Source organism: Dendropsophus ebraccatus, chromosome 1, assembly GCF_027789765.1.
Source record: "Dendropsophus ebraccatus isolate aDenEbr1 chromosome 1, aDenEbr1.pat, whole genome shotgun sequence".
Lineage (NCBI taxonomy): Eukaryota > Metazoa > Chordata > Amphibia > Anura > Hylidae > Dendropsophus > Dendropsophus ebraccatus.
The window spans coordinates 115,184,892-115,204,127 of NC_091454.1; the positions used below are offsets into that span (position 1 = coordinate 115,184,892).

A 19,236-nucleotide genomic window follows, 5' to 3' on the forward strand; every position below is an offset into this window, starting at 1 on the left:
ATGTGCGGTTGGCCACAGCATATACATGTATAACACTTGTCTGTGTCCCAGTAGCGTAATTTGGTGGGGGCAGAGGGGGCGGATGCTCCTGGGCCCACACAGGCAGGGGGCCCACTGAAGATTTCGCCAGTTAATGCTGACCGCAAAAGCTATTGCTTTTGCAGACAGACTTAACAAATGTTTATTGGCTGTAGGTGGCCCCTGGCCATCATTTAGTGCTCCAGGGAGGCCCACACGGCTACCGAATGTTTTGTCTGACTATTTAGCTGTATGCGCTTGTATGCGAGGAGAAGATACAGTTGAATACAGCAGGGTGATTGACAAGGAGAGGAGAGCATTGGCTCTCCACCCTGCCAATCACTGTTGTGGCCACAAGAGGCCGTTCCCTCTCTTACAGCTGTGGGACATAGATGATGTCACTTGTGTGCTCACAGAGCAGGGAGAGAGTTGACATCAGAAGACTACAGTACTGCAACCGCACAGCAGGTAAGTATGGCTTTTTTCCCCTTAGTTATAGAGGAGGAGACCTATGTGGGTGGGTGGGGCTAACTCCTAGGAAGGATTTCATATATGGGGGTTGGGGTATGGGATGTCCTGGCTAACTTAAAAGGAGATACCTAATTTGGAGGTACAGTACAGTCTACTTACAGTGGTGGTGGTGGGGGTGTCTAACCACCAGGAGCATTACCAGGTAGATTACTGCTGGGAAAGGGGGTGGCCACATGGGGAATACATACCAGGGGGATTACCTAGATGAGATAGTGCTGGAGGGAATGCCTACATGGAGGATACTACATGGAGGTCTAAATACTAGATAGATGCGCAAAGGGGTAGCTAACTTCTATATGAGGGCACAGAGGGCCCTAACTAGTACTACATGGAAACAGAGGAAAATAATAACTATATTGGGGCACAGAAGGCCTAACTACAGAGGGACCTCAATACTATATGGGGAAGCACAGGAAGGGTCTATCTTTTATATGGATGAACAAGGGGGGATAATCTACTATGTTAGGATATAGATGGTGGGCTTTTTACAATTTGAGAGCATAGAGGGACCCTGCAAACTATATGAGGGCTAAAATTGGGTCTAAATACTACATGGAGGCATAAATTGGCTGCTCTCATATACCCTGTACACCATGATTATCTGGGCTGATTTCTCCTACATTTTTCATGTATTGTTTCTATGGATTTATATTAATTATTCCTTTTAGTTATGTTGCAGTCTGGCTTTTTTGTATACAGGTTATTTAAAATAGTTGCCTTGAACTGCATGGGACTATTTATTATTACCCAGCATTTATACTATACATTTACTCTATTAATACTGCGGGTATACCCTGCGGATGTTGCTAATTTGGTCATTGACCATCAGCTATGGTGTAGTCCTCATGCTGCCCAATAGATATTAGACAGGTAGATATGAAAAAAAGAGATAGAAGAATGGATGGACGGCTAGATAGAAAACAGAAACAGCACCACAGCTTCCTCTATGTTGTTTGTGGTATTACAACTTGTTGTAATCTCTTTTAGTGGAACTGAGCTGCACTACCACATCGAAGCTTTGGAGGAGAGTGGCGCTGTTTCTGGAAAAAAAGCAGCTATGTTTTAGCAATGCTGGATAACCCCTTTATTTTTTACATGGTTACATATATGAGATGTAGAAAGTCTTTTCCACTGTTCTCAGTCTCTGTTCACTACGAATAATGTTGTAGAAAATACCCTATATTATTCGGAAAGCATTGTCATCTGCTGAGGTTCCTTATGGGTAACATACTGTAATTGGTTGGGGGCCCACTGAGGCTCACTCGCCCCCCCTAGGCTGAACCCCTAGCTACGCCCCTGCTGTGTCCTCTTTCTGCTTTAAAATTGCTTAATTTTTTCATGGACAGTGGCACCTAGGTGGGGCTTCATGGCAACTGGGCACTCTATAAAACCAGGTGATGGAGTCTAACTGCCATGAAGCCTCGTCTGGATGACACTGTTCATATAGGAGAGGGGGCCCAACTGCCATGAAGCCCTGTCTAGGTGCCACTGTCCATCAAAAAATGAAGTGATTTTAGAACAGAAAGAAGACACAGACGAGTGTTATACAGGTATATATTAAAGGACAACTCCAGTGAAAATCTTTTCTCCAGTAATCGAAACACATTAAAAAGTTATATAACTTTGTAATATGCTTCAATCACCTATCTGCCCCTCTTCCCCATCTTTCCCCCCCCCCTCAACCCCCCACCAGAAAGTAAAGTAAACTCATTCTTACCTAATGACTGTTAACCCCAGGCTTTTCTGTGGCAGCCATTTTTGGGACAATGACATCATCAATAGGGAAGCTGGTCTAACAGTTCTACAGAGTCAGTTAGACATCACAGGAGACAAAGTGCATCATGGGAAAGCCCAAATCAGGAAGTGAAGAAAAAATGAAGACACCGACTAGAGCTTCAGGGACCTGCAAACAGCTGGAAATTGAAACAGAGACAGATTTAGGAGGGATGGCAAATGTGAAAACTATGTTTACAATTTATTTATTTATTTATTTTTTAATCAGCGCTGGAGTTGTCCTTTAAATGTGCAGCATCTAAGCTTGTAGATGGTGCGGGAAACCACACATACGGGTGTGTGACAATATCACTTTAAAGTGTTGCCATGTGCTCATTTTCTTACTTGTCACTATCAGTGGCCTTAATAGTGAGAGAACATAAAATGTTGTCTCTTTCTGTATTATCTGTTGTCTTACCTCAATTTCACGTACCACTTGGGTCTATGTGGAGCTTGACAGGCAGTTAAACAAATTCCTGCTAGCCAATATAAGAAACTGGGTAGAAGTTTGTTGCTTTATTAACTAGGCGTAGGATTATGGTGAAGCCGAGGAACAAATAGGACGATGCATGCTATTATACTGCAGCATTACAGAACAGAGGCGCAATATATATGTGATAAAGTACAAGTATGAATAATTTATGGAAAAATAACATGTACAAAGTCAGGCTGTAAAGTAATAGGAAAGATACCAGTTTTTAATACAATATGAATGGTACATGGAAATACAAATACAGTATAGAACCATAGTGGCTGACCCTGTGGTTATGCTAAGCTGCACAATTACAGAATGCAGCTCTATATACCATTATAGGGGAAGTATCAGCATGTTAGACAAATCTAACCTGCTGATAGCCCCCTATTGCACAGGAGATGCCAAGAAAGAAGGCATGTCTCTTACCTTCTTCCTCTGAACCATTCCAGTGCAGTTAGTCGTGTGCTCCACAGTCCATTAAGAGCATTGGGACACCAGTTAGGAGCACTGCCTGTCCCCATAGCGCCAATCCGCCCCCGGATGGCCTGCTCCTTTCTAATGATAATGAATAAAGTGGGCTGGCCGGAGACAGGCTGGATTGGCACTATGGGGGAGGGCAGTACTCCTTACAGGTACCCTAGTGCTCCTAATGGTCTCACCATACTGTGAAGCACATAACTAACTAAACGGTAAAGAGCAGGAAGGTAAGAGACATACCTTCCTCCTCGCCTTCATCTTTGCAATAGGGACTTATCAGCATGTTAGATGCCCCTTTAAAGAAATACTGGGGTGGCCCCTTTTGCATCAAAGTCTAACTCCGTTCCGAGTATTGCAACATGACAAGGGATTAACAAATCCAGACATCCATCCACAGACAGCTGTTTTGGGGTATTTCAGTCAGTGTGGATTCTGGCTAACGAGGGCAATGAAAAATAGATTAACAAAACCACAATCACTGAGCTCAGGGAGACCAGCGACAAAAAAATCCAATGGAGTACTCATGTTAGAATCTCCATTGATAAATTGCCTCCCTATAAATTTGATTATGCAAAAAAAGGGGTCAGTGGAGCCTCAGTTGCGAGTCATGTAAATAGCCAGATATCCCTCCAGGTAAGGAAACCTGTTATACTAGCACCAAAAGGTTAGGAGCATATTTTGTGCCAGTTCTTCATAATAGTCTGGTTCTTGACAACTAAAATATTCCTGAACCAGGCAGAAGCTGTAACATCTGGTATAACTTTTGTAAATTTCTTAATTATTTTTTATGAATGTAAAAATTTCAATTAAAGCCTTTCTATCAGGGGTGTAACTAACACCATAGCAGCCATAGCGACTGCTATGGGGACCGCTGCATCAAGTAACCAGTGGCCCACTCCTGCAATTCATTGGGCAGCCTGTGCCGTCATCATTTGTAGCACCCGGTGGCTGAGCAAGCCTTTAGGGTGCTGCATGTATCCTTTTAATTGCTGTGAGTACACTTACTAAGGCTGGGTTCACACTATGTAAGACACCGGCCATTCTGTGACCCGGCCATGTCACAGAACGGCCGGTGTCAGTGAAGATCATCGGCCGATGATCTTCATTTCTGTTGAATTTGGATGTGGGCGCATCAGTGTGTGCCTGCATTCCCAAATTACCATTGAACACAATGGAGAGTGCAGCCAGAGCTGCACTCTCCATTGTGTGACCTGGCAGGGTTGCGTGGCCGCTAGTCAATGAATAGCGGCCGCACAAAACTGACATGTCAGTTTTCACTGTGGCCGCTAGGGATCCCAGCAAGAGCGTATATTATGTGTATACATTCTGGCCAGGATCCCATTGACTGCAATGCAACATAAGTTTTGTATTAATCACGGCCGTTGTTGCAAATCGGCAACAACGGCCGTGATAAATATAAAACTTATGTTGTGGGAACATAGCCTAATACTATACAGTGAGCAATTTTTTATTTATTTGTTGGTCTGTGTAATAGTTTGTGCTCTACTTGATTTCAGCTAATAGTTAAGTTTCCTGTTAATTTGTATTAAACTGTTAGCCTTCAGTACCTGTATAATAAACCAGGTGTTACTTGTAAATAGTTCTGAGGCTGAGTTTCATAAAGTGGTTTGGTGTTTTTTTTTTTTTTTCTTTACATTTTTCATTAGTTTCTAACAACATTAGAAAACATTAGTAAAGAAAAACATTGCATTATGTGCTTTAGCTACAGCTTCCAGTGCAAAACAAACATCTAAAGCAAAATAAATGCAATAATATAAAATAATATGTTGACGTCTTGAGGTCTGCACCTCTTAGCCAGGACAAGCAATCAAATCTCTCCCTATCAGGAAGGTAACCAGCTTCCATAATTGCTTCTTTTCGCTATTATTGAAATTTTAAACACACATTGATCATCTTGACATATTTTCTATTTGAGTGTGGTGAGACTCATTTTGTTTTGGATTCAACTCAATTTGTAATATGTATTATATCATAATTTATGGATGGCTGAATATTTTGGATTTTAATAGTATTGCAGACTAATACTATTGGGAAAATATTCAAGCCTGCAACTGGAAGAAGCAAATGTTCACAGATTCTACATGCTTCTCTGTGTTTATTTAAAATCCTTTATTTTAACTCATAGTTTCCAAAACTGTACACCTACTAAATGGCACCAGGTTTACTTGGAGTGGTTTTCCTAATAAGGAGTAAACAGTGATATGGATAATCATAAAAGGTAAAGTATTGCTGTATATGTACAAGGATAGCTGCTTTTAATCCAAGATCTGTCCTGTGGTCCGTTCGGCAGGTGATGCAGTTATTGTCCAAAAAAACAACTTTTAAACTTGAAGCCCCGTGCCAAATGTGAGTATCTGTGCCCTAACTTTGCACCACCCCTCCGTCCCTCCTCCCTACCCTCTTCATCATTAGGAATGCCACTGGAACATTTCCTTCATGCTGAACATTGCACAGCTAATTAACTATCCAGCCCATGTTCCGGGCTACCACAGGTGGGGAATAGGAGACAATCTACCTGGAGCATTCCTAATGATCAGGAGGGTGGGGAGGAGGGACAGAGGGGTGGTGCAAAGTTAGGGCACATATACTCCCGTTGGGCACAGGGCTGCAAGATTAAAAGTTGTTTTTAGGTCAATAACTGCATCATCTGCCGAACGGACTGCAGGACAGATCTTGGATTAAAAGCAGCTATCTAAAGGTACAAGTGGTTTGGGGGGGGTCAAATTGTGGGTACAGAGTCACTTTAAATTGTTGGGAATTAGTGTTTCTATAGTATACTGAACAGTAGACCAAAGTCCCCAGCATAAGATACTGAAGTTGGGAAAAGTGGGGGGTGCTTAAAACATAGCTTTTATTATTGTGCCTGTAGATACACCAAATTATTGCTATGTTCACACATAGTATTTCTGTCTGTCTTTTTTCAACCCTAACCAGGAGTGGTACTGACAGGGCAAAATTATAATGAAAAGATTTGCACAGTTTCTGTTTTTTTTCAACCTACTCCTCCAACTAACCAAAAGACTGACGGAAATACTGGGCCTCATTTATTTATTACAATGCATCAATTTTAAACCATTATGTTGTCGATTGTGTCTGTTTTTTTTCGCATCAAATTCATTAATGTGGCGCATGCCCTTAGTAAATTTGTAAGTTTTTTCATAGGACAAAACTAAAACTTGACCATCCCGCCACTCTAGAAGTAAATGGTTTTTAGAATTATAAAAACCCATAATAAAAAAAAATGACTATTTGCTTAGTAAATATGTTGTTGTGGCTGGTTTTAAAGGACACGCCCACTTGCCGGGTTTTTAAACAAAAATTAAGGGTTTATCAGGTTTGTGGAAAAAAAATTGTTGCCCACCTTTAGCAAATATGTTAGAATCGACAGGAAAAATGGACAAAAGCTTGACAATTTGCAGCTGGGAACACGTTAGTAAATCTGCTCCACTACGTGTACAAATAGCCTATTAGTAATACTAATATTTGGTATATTTTAGATGCCCAATAATAGAGTTATGCTTTAAGCACCTCCGTTCCCAATTTCAGTACCAAGGTATCTAATGAATGTGTGTGAAACAATACTGAAGGTTTCCTAATACTTTCATATTTACTGTCTAGATACCATCTAGAGTTGTTCATTGTAATATTGAAAAAGGCACAGGCTTGTTGAAGAATACTGCACGATTCTTTAAAAGAAAAAAAAAAGTGGCACCCAATATATCAACACAAATTGAATATGCTGGCAAAAGTGTTGCCAGGCCTTCAAACATATGTAATTCTGAAATAAAATTATTAGTTTTAATGCAAAGAATGTATAAGGAAATTTGTATAATTACATTAGTATAAATCTACCGGAATATAAAGAATATACGTATTGCATTCTAGACCCTGTAGATTACTAGGTCATCTCTTACGGATTGGTATAATTGTGGTACTCTATCAATTAATAATACTGCTGTACCTCAACAGTGCTGCAATAAAATTCTGATGTGTTTCAAAGACAAAGGCGATTGCTTTTCCAACCTTGCGCTGGAATATTTTGGATGCATGATGGACAATCTGGATTTCAGGTTCCAGACAAAATATATTTTTACAGTATAAACTTGCAAGCAGGTCTCTACATGATTTACATTTATGAATTGATATGGCTAGGACTTAAAATGTTGCAATTTTACCATGACATATTGCTTATGACTGAACGTCACTGTCTAGTAGATAAAGTATAGCACTGCACACTGCTGTGAATATTGTTCAGTTTTCTGTTTGATGTCTAAGTGTGTTTTCAGCCCAATGAGCTAAACTAGTCATGTAAATCTCTTTCCAAATCTGTTTTGGCTGTATATGTTCTCTGTGTCCTCAGTAACGATTACATATGCTGTTTTACGCATTTACCTAACTGTGAAATGCACATTGTGGACATTTGCTCATGTACAGTATTTCATTTATCATATCATTATCACCCTGTTTTTGTATACTGCAGTGTTTATTTTACAGCTTCTATTCAAGGTTCTGTATGTTCGCTCAAACCACCAGTGGGTAATTATAATTTAATTATGCATGAAAGTATAATTCACTCTTTTTTATTGCTTATAAAATAGGTAAACACACGTTTTAACCAAAATGAAATGTCTGCGTTCCACTCCAGAAAACGTATCAGAGTCTGTTTGTCTGCCGCAGAAAGATTGTGATTTTTTTTTTTTGTGCTTTTTTTTTATTTTGTTTTTGAAGATATTCAAGTGTCTTTGTTTTATTTCTTTCCTAGGGCAAACTGCTACCCAGTAGTCTAAACTTCATTTGCCTAAATTCAGTAATCTAAGCAAGTCACAGTTACCATGGTTACAATTCCCAATTCTCCGCACTTACTTGGGAATGGTGGCATAACAATGCCTTTTTTTGTCTTCTGTATCTAAGCATATTTTTAAGCGGAGGTAAAAAGAGTATTCCCATCAAGACCATCTGTTTCATTGTTATACTGAATTCGTCATTTGACTGACAAGGTGGCCATTGTGATGTTAAAATGGTACTTTGTACGCATTGTTACATTTCCTAATTAAGGAGATAGAACAAAGAATCTGCATCACCTTAAATTTCTTTTGTTTTGTATCCTGTGATAATTATTACAATGGAGTGTGGACAGTTCTTCATAATTGAAATCACTTAAAGAATGGTTTGGCGATAAAACAAAGGATGCAGGACAATGTACAGTGACAAACTCAAAAAATAGCCGGATGCTGTATATTTATGTGTAATATTGTAATGGACATATACATGTAATATTGTGCTGAAATGTTATAGTTTGGGAGAAGACTGGCATTTTAGATCTGCTGAACACTGTGTAGAGAGGGTTAATTAGGCTGTAAAGTACTACATTAAGAAAGGGATAAACAGGGATTATTAATTTTTTGTGCCAGCTGTTCCTTGGCATGTACGACAAACATGTCATGGCAGTTCCAACATCCTAAATAAGACGATGTGACAGACTGCCTCAATGATCACATGCCAATAGGCAAATGCATGCCAGCTCATCTGTTCACAGTACTGAGCATGGTTATGCAGAGAATAATCTGCCTTACACTGCAGCCTTCAGATTCATATTTTGCATCCCACAGGTCTCATGCCTTGCAAATTCTCAAAGGAAGGCTGCATGTCCAATCTTAGGAAAGCTAATGCTAGTCTAAAAATGTTGTTGACATTGTTGGAAGGCAAAAGTATGTAGGTAAATGATCATATAAATTTCTTTGAATTATGGTACATAGTTTTTTCCTGTAAGAAGATAAATAGATTGATGTCTAAATGATCCGGGGTTAAAAGACAATTAAATGCTGCAGACTTAGGGTGCTATTACAACAAGATACATGGAACCAGTGTTTGCAAGTGAATCAGAATTTCTTTATTCCAAGACCCATAAGACCATGGACACTGAGTGATATTACACAGTTTAATGATTTTAAGCAAGCGCCGATCTACTAGATTGGCGCTCACTTATTTAGCCTATAACACGGCTTGAGAATCATGCACCAAGTGCTGCATAGATGTTGTTAGTGATGTCTGTGTAGCCCTTTAAATAGAAAATAAACATTATACTTACCTGTCCATACTCCCCTAGTGTCCTGTTGCATTGTTAGCCACACTTTACATTGTCTGCTCTGTCAGTCTTGTGCGGCCGCTATGGCACATTTATTTATGTGCGCCCCTGGCGTAGCCCCGGAAAAGGGGCAGTTTCACCCCTTTTCCATGTCATACACCAGCCGTATGGGTAAGTGGGGATGTGGCAAGGCTGCGCCTCATCCTGCACCTAATTTAGGTGTAAAATAAAGCAGGTAGATGGCACTCCAGTAAAGTAAATAGGTTCAGGTTTATTCACCCGTATACGTATAGCGACGTTTCGACTCAAAACTGAGTCTTTTTTTTTTTAAAAGACTCAGTTTTGAGTCGAAACGTCGCTTTATGTATACGGGTGAATAAACCTGCACCTATTTACTTTACTGGAGTGCCGTCTACCTGCTTTATTTTGCATTCTGTGGAATCGGGGGTTGACTGCCAAGGACGGGCACCCACCGTCTGGAAGCCATTGACTTTAAGTCAGCACAGTGCCGTTCTACCAAATTATTTTTCCTAATTTAGGTGTAGATTTGCTGTGCAGAGCCCGTGCCAGATGCAGGGTTGGCCAGGATTACTAAGAGGTGTGCCACTCTTAGTAATTCAAGACCGACATACAAGTATGCCGGCCTTCGTGAAGGTCCCCCAAAGTGTTTAAACCATAATAAGACTTTCAGTAAATACAGCTGCTTAGAGAGCAGCTATCAAGGGAACTCTGACTAAATTCTATTTATCCATTTTAAAGTACTGTTACTTTGTAACCTTGTGCAGTAAATGAATTCATTGTCTGAATTCTCTACAGTGGCATTAAATAAATTTTACCACTGCTCGCAAGTTGCTAGTGTGTTTGGACTCAATTGCCCACACATCACTATGGGTACATCCCCAGACACCTTACTCTAGCGTACCCAGGGTAAAGGACCTACATTTCTGTGGACCCTCCATTTATAAAGGTTGCATGGTTCTACTGGAGGATCTACACAGGGACCCAGTACCCTCAGCTACACCACCCATTCTTCCTTTACGCACCACAGAAGAGTGGTGCAATCTAAAGTCAAAATGGACTGAAGGCCAATGGATAGAAATATATATATATATATATATATATATATATATATATATATATATATATATATATATATCTCAGCAGCAGGAGCCTTGGCAAGGAATAAAAACATGAATGTGAGGTATTGGACAGGCAATGCAGGTCAAAATCATATACAATTATGCATAGTCATGTAGAAAAGCATGTCATATGAAGGAACCCAATGCCAGTATATAAGGACTGTGAAATCTGTTGGTGATCTACAAATAAGTTATTATTATTATTATTATTATTATTATTATTATGGAGACAGTCACAATTGTAATAATAAGAAAGAGACTTGGAATTTTACTGTAGGTGTTCTATAGCATATCATGAGATTCAAAACAATGTACATTCTTCCGTGTCTAACAATGCTAGACAGAGTGTTGTCCATCATGCGTTCATTAATAACCATACCAGAAATATGACAGCTTGCCAACACTTCCCTTATTTGCACTCATTTTTATAAGTAAGCCCCAGCCTGCCTATTTGTATATTGCTAAACAAATCATACAGGGATCCAATGCTGTCAGTTTTCATTTCTCACATAAATGTGCATTCAGTGTTTTTCTACAATAAAAGTATTCGTGGAAAAAGATCATGTTTCCTGTAAACATTCAGCACCATGTGGTATATTGCAAACAGTCCAGATAGCATTGGATTGAATCTGCTAATGTAGCAGATTCAATCCAAAATAACATTGAATTAATTTGCTTGGGCAAAATATGTTTGTAGACAAAAAGATAAAGGGGGATTCCTATCTCAGCTACATCAGTGGAATGAAGGAGATTAGTAGTGGTGGGGTGGGCAATCTACCAGGGGAGAAGCTTACATGGAGGAGGGGGGAAGGGAGCTAAATACTAGAGAAGGTAACTACATAGGGAGAGATGGGCTAAGTAATTAGGGGGGTAGCTGCATAGGGGGGAAGAGGGGCTAAGTAACAGGGATGGCTACATGGGGGTGGAGAGGGTAACTAACAGGGGGAAATTACCTATAGTGGGATGCCACCTGTATTGGGTTATACTACTACATACTGGGGGCATTAACCACCAGTGTTGTTACCTATATGGTGGTACCTAAACTGGCAATGATATCTACTAAAGGGCACAAAATGGACAATGTTTCAGTGCGGAGCAATATAACAATAGGGAGTTTGTATGTGTGAAGAGATGTTTGGCTTTGTATAATGCATGTTATATAGTAATAGTATAATGGTACATCATTACATAGTGGTAATTGTGGTGGTCATGGTGGGGCAAAAATGTGATTCTTATATACTGGTATTATTGGTTTTGGTATACTGGAATTTAGTAATGGTATGGTGGTATTAGTCAGTATGTGGTAAAGGGGTGTGTATAGGTATAATATATGTTTTTATACTGTTTATTGGTATTAATGATTTTGGTTTACTGAATTTGGTCAGTAACAGTGTAACGTTATCATCTATCATGACGTTATCATGACGTTATGCATCCATTTCTGGCTTTTGCCACATTTTCTGCTTGAGGAGTGTATGGTCCTATTCTATGATTGTGTGAACAGCAATGGGAATAGTGTTTGGGCATAGCTATAAGGCGTGGTGTGCTATGGCACGTGGCTATGGGTGCGCGGCATATTTTGTTGAATGTCCCTCTTTGCTGCCAGTAAAAGTTGGGAGGTATTCATACAGTACTGTACAATGGCTGTATATTTGGAGTGTTGTCCTGTTGCAGAATAAAAGTTTGGAGCCAAGCAGACACTTCCCTAATAGGAGGCATCTTACTTGCAGAATTTTTCCACACCTACCTAGAAATTCACATAGATTTGTGATGATAGAAAGAGCTATCCAAAGCCATCCAGCCTAAGATGGATGTACATCTAAGAGTACCCATTTTCCTTTAATACCTGTCAGCCAAATGCTTGTTCAGCTGAAAGTTATTCCTCCTGCTTCCTTCCTACACATGCTGTTAGTGAGGAGAGAAAGCCTCTCTCAAACACCTCTGGCTAGGGTTTATGTCTTGGCAGAAGAAAAGGTTTCGGCATGGAATCTTAATATTGATCATTATCTTCTACACTATCATCGGTCAGGGGTCGTGTAGCTTCCATACACAAAAAAAGTTGTCTGATCCTGCTCACATAGACGGATTTATCCAACTTTGGTTCACATCTCCGTCAAAGCTACATTCAGGACCTCTATTGCTGATGCTGGTCAAATAACATTTTCTGGTCCTGCTAGGATCCTGCAAAATGATGGACACAAGACGGAAACCCATTAAAATCTATGTATCTCTTTGAATCCATTGATGTTTCTCATGTTGTAGATCATCTCACTCCATTTATTTCTTCTTAATATAATATGTAATAGAGGCCCTAAACAGAGCTCCAACGCAGGTTTGTATTGTAGCCTTAAGGGGGCCTTTATATACAACTTTGTGTTACTTTTCAACACCATGTTCTTTTTTCATTTGGAATATTATAATATTGAATGTTATTCACTCACTAACATATAAACTGTCAGTCGTGTCACCCTTACCTGTCTATACTCAAAAGTATATATTTTTATTATGTCAAGTTACTGTGATGTTTTATGGTTTAGACCTTGTTCATGCTTGGCTTTGAATCTGCTTTATCTTATCAATATTTTTGGAAGTGAGGTTTGTAGAATTAAAATCCATACTCCACATGTACAAACCGTACAATGGAGTCAGGGCTTCCTTCCACTAGAAATGACTGCAATTACACACCAAAAAATCCTAATTTCTTTTGCCTTGTTTGTTTTCCGACTAAAAAGCTTCAAAATGGTACATTAAGGTGTAAATACATTTAAATTGATAGGTATCCCATATTTTCTATTCTACAACATTCAGTTAAACATATAAAATAAAATGGAATAAATTGCAATAAACACTATTCCAGATTCATGGCAAAATGTAAGTAACAGGGTACAAACAGCCATTGAAGATTTATAAAACCAATGTACCACTACCTCCCCAAGTGTAAGCTGCATACATTGTATGTAATTGATTTCAATATACTTTAAATGTAGACCAAAATGATCTGACAAAACAATCAATGTTACTGCATCCCTTGGGGATCCGTGGTGGAACAAACACAAGTATGAACCTAATTTTCATAAGTCATATATATTAACTTAAAAGAGTGAGTAGAGAGTAATGATATGGAAGAGCTGTTCAGACAGATGAAAGGCACAAAACTGAAGGATAGACATATACACAAAATAAAGTGCATGGACAGGAGGTCATGCTCTTAAGCTAGAAAGCTATGGACAAATAAATCTAGTAAATCTATGGGTATATACTGAATAACAAGGTTTACTTGAAAACTAAAAGCATGATTTCAGAAAATAGTGTATACTTATAGCCATGGCTTTGAGGTGCACTTTCTTCCTTGTTTGAGCAATGTAACACAAACTAAGTTTACATTTTTGTACTTTTTCCAGTTCTGTATATTTACAAGCACCAAGATATATATTGTTATATATCTACATTACACGCTTCCTCAATGTACACCACGCAGGTCCGCAGTCGACAGGAATGAAACCAGGTTCCCCTGGAGAGTGAGAATGTCAGGCCAATCAGAAATGGTGCCAGTGTCCCATTCTAGTGACAGTAGGGACCCTCGACCACTTGGGGCTGCTGATCAGGGCACATCAGTAGGTGTATGTATGTATATATATATATATATATATATATATATATATATTGGGATATATTGTACAGCAGGACAGATAGCAGGAGCAGCAATCAGAGACTGTGACTATTATCTGACGCTGCAACAGGTGTCACATCATATGAACGCTCATTCCACTGACAGCTATTTTTAACAACACGATCATAAACTTCCTTGACTGGAATGTACTAGACCTGTCAAAGTTCAACATATCTCATCTTATTTTTCCAACTTATGCTGTACGTAGACAATTTGGAAGGCCCGATATAAATTAGAGTGTAAACTTTTTTAATAACAGGACAAAGAAATAACGATGAGACTGGTAATTAAAAAAAAAACAAAAACGCACACATACAAGCCATGATAGAAGGTGTCCAAAAATGATCTTTCTTCTCCTCCTATGATCAAAATTTTAAATTATAGACACCAGTTGGTGTCCCAATGGTTGGATCCCCATGATCAGCATGTTATTCCCTACCCTTAGGATAGGAGTTAACTATTGAAGATTAGAATACCCCTTTAAGAAAAAGTACCGTGAATATAATTTCTGAAAAAGTGATAAGCAGCAGAGTTTTGGATAATATCTGCGGGACTGGTTATGCTAACTGATAAGGTATTGTATTATTTCTAGTTTGCATGGACATGTTTTTCTAATCCTAGATAACCCTTTTAACTTAAAAACAAAATGCTATATAATCCTGTCCCAAAACTTATGCTTTGCTCAACATACAGTTGCTATAATGCCTAAGAACAAACGTCCCCATATTTAGGGTCTGTCCACACGTACAGACTCGCAGCATAAATCTCGCTGTGAGTCTGGCAGGTCCTGGCAGTTGCCCAGCCACAGCCACTGATTGGCTGGACGGGAGAGCAGGACAGCGGGACCCCGTGCAGCGAGGACAGGTAATGTATATACAGACACAGCGGGGCGGGAGCCGAAGGGGTTAAGGGGCCGGCAGAATTACATACACGCAGCGGTCGTTCAGACCGCTGCGAGTATGTAATGACAGGGACCTGCCAGGACCTGACAGACTCGCAGCGAGATTTACGCTGCGAGTCTGTACATGTGGACAGACCCTTATTGTGACTTTTCCAGAGCAGTTAGCAGGTTAACTGCAGATATAGTGGAACTGGATGGATTTCCTGAATTTATATAGAGGACAAACAATGATAATGGCTGATAACAGAGAATAATGTTGAATGAGTGGAAAGGTTGAAACTTTTACTTAAACTTTCACGGACACCTGATGCACTTAAATGCCAAATTTGGGACCAATAGGGGAAATGTATTAAGCTTTCTTATAGTAAGATTCTCTTTAATGCCTATAGCAACCAGTCAGAGCTCAGCTTTTATTTCTCACATTGCTCTTGCTCTTGCTATAGGCAACAAAGACATTATTATTATTATAGGACCAATGTGCCCAAATGGTTAAGGGTTTTTTATGCCTATACATGACAGGTTGTGATAATGGCTGATAACAGAGAACCGCAGTTACTAAGTACTGTGTTCATCTAGCAACATCAGAACCATTCTTGCCACTGTCACCTCCCTGGTGCTTTAGCGGGCCAGTTCTGCCTCCACCAGCTTGCAATCATCCACCGCTTTGACTGCAGTCCAACCTGCCCCAGTGTCTTACCAACAATGTCAGGCCCGGCGCTCTCAGGCTTTCCTCCATTTTGTGAGCCTGAGTGAACGAAGCCACGGTGGGCAGGAGCTCCTCCGGACCATCAGGGAGGAGAAGGAGATATATGAATTGCTGACCGAAGGTCAACTAATGGTGGGAAGTGTTGTAGCACACAAAGGGAGGAACATTGTCTCTGCAGTGCAGCAGGGAGTCATACACCTTGTATGGCACATGTGATAAACCTCATAGTGCACAGGTTTCTACGAACATGTCCTGCCAATTGTTGATCCCTTTTGAGGACGCGACTGTTTGTGAGCAGGCATGACTATGGAATCATTGACATCATCCCACTCGTCGTTCTTGAAAGTGCGGTAAGCAACATCATAAGCGAGGATTTCCAGGCCACCACTCCAAGGCTGGCCTGGGTGCAATCAGGTACTGCCTCCTCCTCCTCCTTCTCAAATAGTCTGTTCTCAATCATACTGGGCTGGGTGCAATCAAGTGGTGCCGCCTCCTCCAATAGTCTCTTCTCAACCATACTGGGCTGGGTGCAGTCAAGTGCTGCTGCCTCCTCCTCCTCTGTCAATTGTCTGTTCTCCACCACACTGGGTCCAATACAGTACTATTATTGCTGCTGGTTCCACTGTCAAATGTCTGTTTTCCACCCTACTGGGTCCAAGGAACTTTGTGTCCTATGTCCCGTGTAATGACTTACACCTTGGCTAATTGTTTTTCACTATTTTTGCACTTTGATTTTTTCATTGTAATAGCAACTGCAACTAAACGAAACTATACCCTATCACACTCCCACTATTGTAGCTGCAATTATTCAGCCGTTATAGCAAGGTTCGTTTTAGGTTCGGTTCGTACGAATCCGAACTTACGAAAGTTTGCCAGAAGAGAACTTTTCAAAAGTTCGCTCATCCCTAGTCCAGACCTAAAATCATCAGACGTGCATCATTACTTGTAATAGGAAAGCGCGGCCAACGGCTAATGATTGTAGTATAAAATAATAAAATATTACCTAACCTTGCCATATTCCCGGGTGTCCTAGGAGGCCTTCCCTGCCCGTCTGCAGCTCTGCTTTCTGGTCCAGTCTTTGCACTTACAGGCCTGCCTCGGCCAGTGATTGGCTCAGCAGCCGCAGCCTGTCAGTGTAGAGACCAGAACAGAAGGCAGAGCTGCAGACACCAGGGAAGGCCTCCAAAGACCCCAGGGAATGTGGTAAGGTGAGTCAATACTTTATTATTTTACACTAAAGGCAAAGGTTGCACAGACATCGCTAACAATTTCCGTGCAGCCCTTGCTGCCTGATGGCCTGTGTAATAGCTCAGTAAATGAGCGCCCATCTAGCAGATTGGCACTCGTTTACAACTTTGAGTTCAGGGCGTCTAATAGGACCCTAAAGGCCCTATTACATGAATCGATTGTCGGCAGTATTTGGCTGATTATCGGCCTTTATGGCTAATAATAGCTTAGTGTAATAAAAGGCAACAATCAGCTGACATGAACAATAGCGGCTGATTGTTGTCTTTTATTGTCTTTTAACATGTTGAAGCACAAATGACGTGAAGAGCAATGATCTGCTGCCATCTCTCTGCACAACAGGAGCAGCGGCAGCAGACCACTGTCTCCTATGGGCTCCCTGGATGATCTAAAGATCCCGCCCCCTGCCCCCCGCCCGTCCCGTGTCCCCCCCCCCCCACTCTTACTCACTTGCTGTCGGTGCATATAATAGCGCCAGCAGTGAGCTGGGAACAAGAAGCCAGAGAGCACTTACCTAACAGGTTGTGCTTGCTTGCTCTTGGAGATGGGGGCTTAGGAGTGGGATAGCCTGCCATTTAGCCCAACTGAGGCCAGCCCTGCACACTGTGTAGTTTTATTATGACTTTTATTATGACCCAGTAAGGTTTCTTATTTGTGTAACCTTTCTACTTGTAATCTATATTGAAAAAGACAGTAAGCATAAGCAGCTAATATTTAAATGCATATCAGGGTCCTATCTCTGTGTGATATCTAGAAGCAATAAATTATAGCCTTCCCTTATGTGATCTCAGGCATATGACTATTATATATTGGTGCTAACATTGATGTATGTCTGTGCTAGGCCATATTTCACTGTCATTTTCTCCCTCTGGAGCAAGCAATATAGATACTCTGACATCAGCTTAAGGAAAATATGTCTTCAGAGAGGAAAACTACCATTTGTGACATATTTCATATAAGACTTCCTATATATGTGACAGCCAGATGGACCCTAGACTTAGAATCTTTACATTTTCAAAATCTTTCTCTTGATGCAGTCGTCTTTAACACTCAGTCTCCTACAACACATACGACAGTGACAAACACTTGTTATACAAATTATGAACATTTGTTAAAGGATCTTTACATCTTAAAACATATTGGCCCAGACTTTACCATTTTCCAGGGAAAAATGATAGTGAAACCTACCCCCGCTTGGAGCTGGCCTAGGTTTCAATTCGCATGGACGGGCTCCGTGCACACAGGATTTATGTAGAGGCAGTGTGCCTCTACATAAATCCTCAGAGCTCTGGAGCTGCGGGGACATTTTTAAGCCCGGCTTAAAATCACCGGACTTAATAAATGTCCCCCATAGTTTTTCCACTTACCATCCCTTCTGAGTCTGTCTTCGTTTGAATTTCCTGCGGTTTGCAGGTCCCTGAAGCTCCAGTTGGTGTCTTAATTTTTACTGTGCTTCCTGGTTTGGGCTTTCCCATGATGCACTTTGTCACCTGTGATGTCTTACTGACTCTGTAGAACTGTTGGCTTACAGCTTGCTCAATGAATCAGAGCTGCAACCTGAGTCATCTGACAAAGAGAGGCTGGCCTAACAGGGCTTAGATCCGCCTCTCTCTTGATTATGTCATTGTCACAAAATGGCTGCCACAGAACAGTCTGGGGTCAACAGTCGTTAGGTAAGAATGAGTTTACTTTACTTCCTGGTGAGGGGTTGGGGGGATGGGGGAGATGGATAAGGGGGCAGATAGGTGATTGGAGCATATTATGAAGCTATATAACTTTGTAATGTGTTTCAATTTCTGGTAATATGCTTTTCACTGGAGTACCCCTTTAAAGTTTATTACGTAGGATTGTTAAAAAATCAACCCCCCCCCCCAACACACACTGATATTGTGATCATAATGATCTGGGCAACAAAATGACCATAATGATTGAAATGGTGCTAAAAAATGCTAAAAAAAAAACAAACTTGAAAAACCATTGCAGAATTCTGAGTTTGTGCAAAGGTCTGTGGCTTTTCTGTGGTATACAGTACGCTCGCCTGATGGGTGGCGTGGAGAGGAGGTGTGGCCTTCTCCCACATTTAATTTGCCATGCTGCTGTTACACAGAAAGAGCTGGAGCCAAGTGAGGGCCTGAGGTCCCTGCCCCTTGGTATGTCTGACTTTCTGCCAGGACACCCCAGTAGCAGTCTGCAGT

At 40.6% G+C, this 19,236-nt stretch overlaps 1 long non-coding RNA gene across 1 annotated transcript in view; it reads right to left on the bottom strand.

The window, feature by feature from the left end:
- LOC138797181 (uncharacterized) overlaps positions 1–2,358 on the bottom strand; it is a 32,549-nt gene extending 30,191 nt beyond the window's left edge. Inside the window, exon 1 of the long non-coding RNA XR_011363899.1 lies at positions 2,267–2,358. This is a non-coding gene — a long non-coding RNA (uncharacterized lncRNA). The remainder of the gene's footprint in view (positions 1–2,266) is intronic.
- Positions 2,359–19,236: the final 16,878 nt, after the last annotated feature.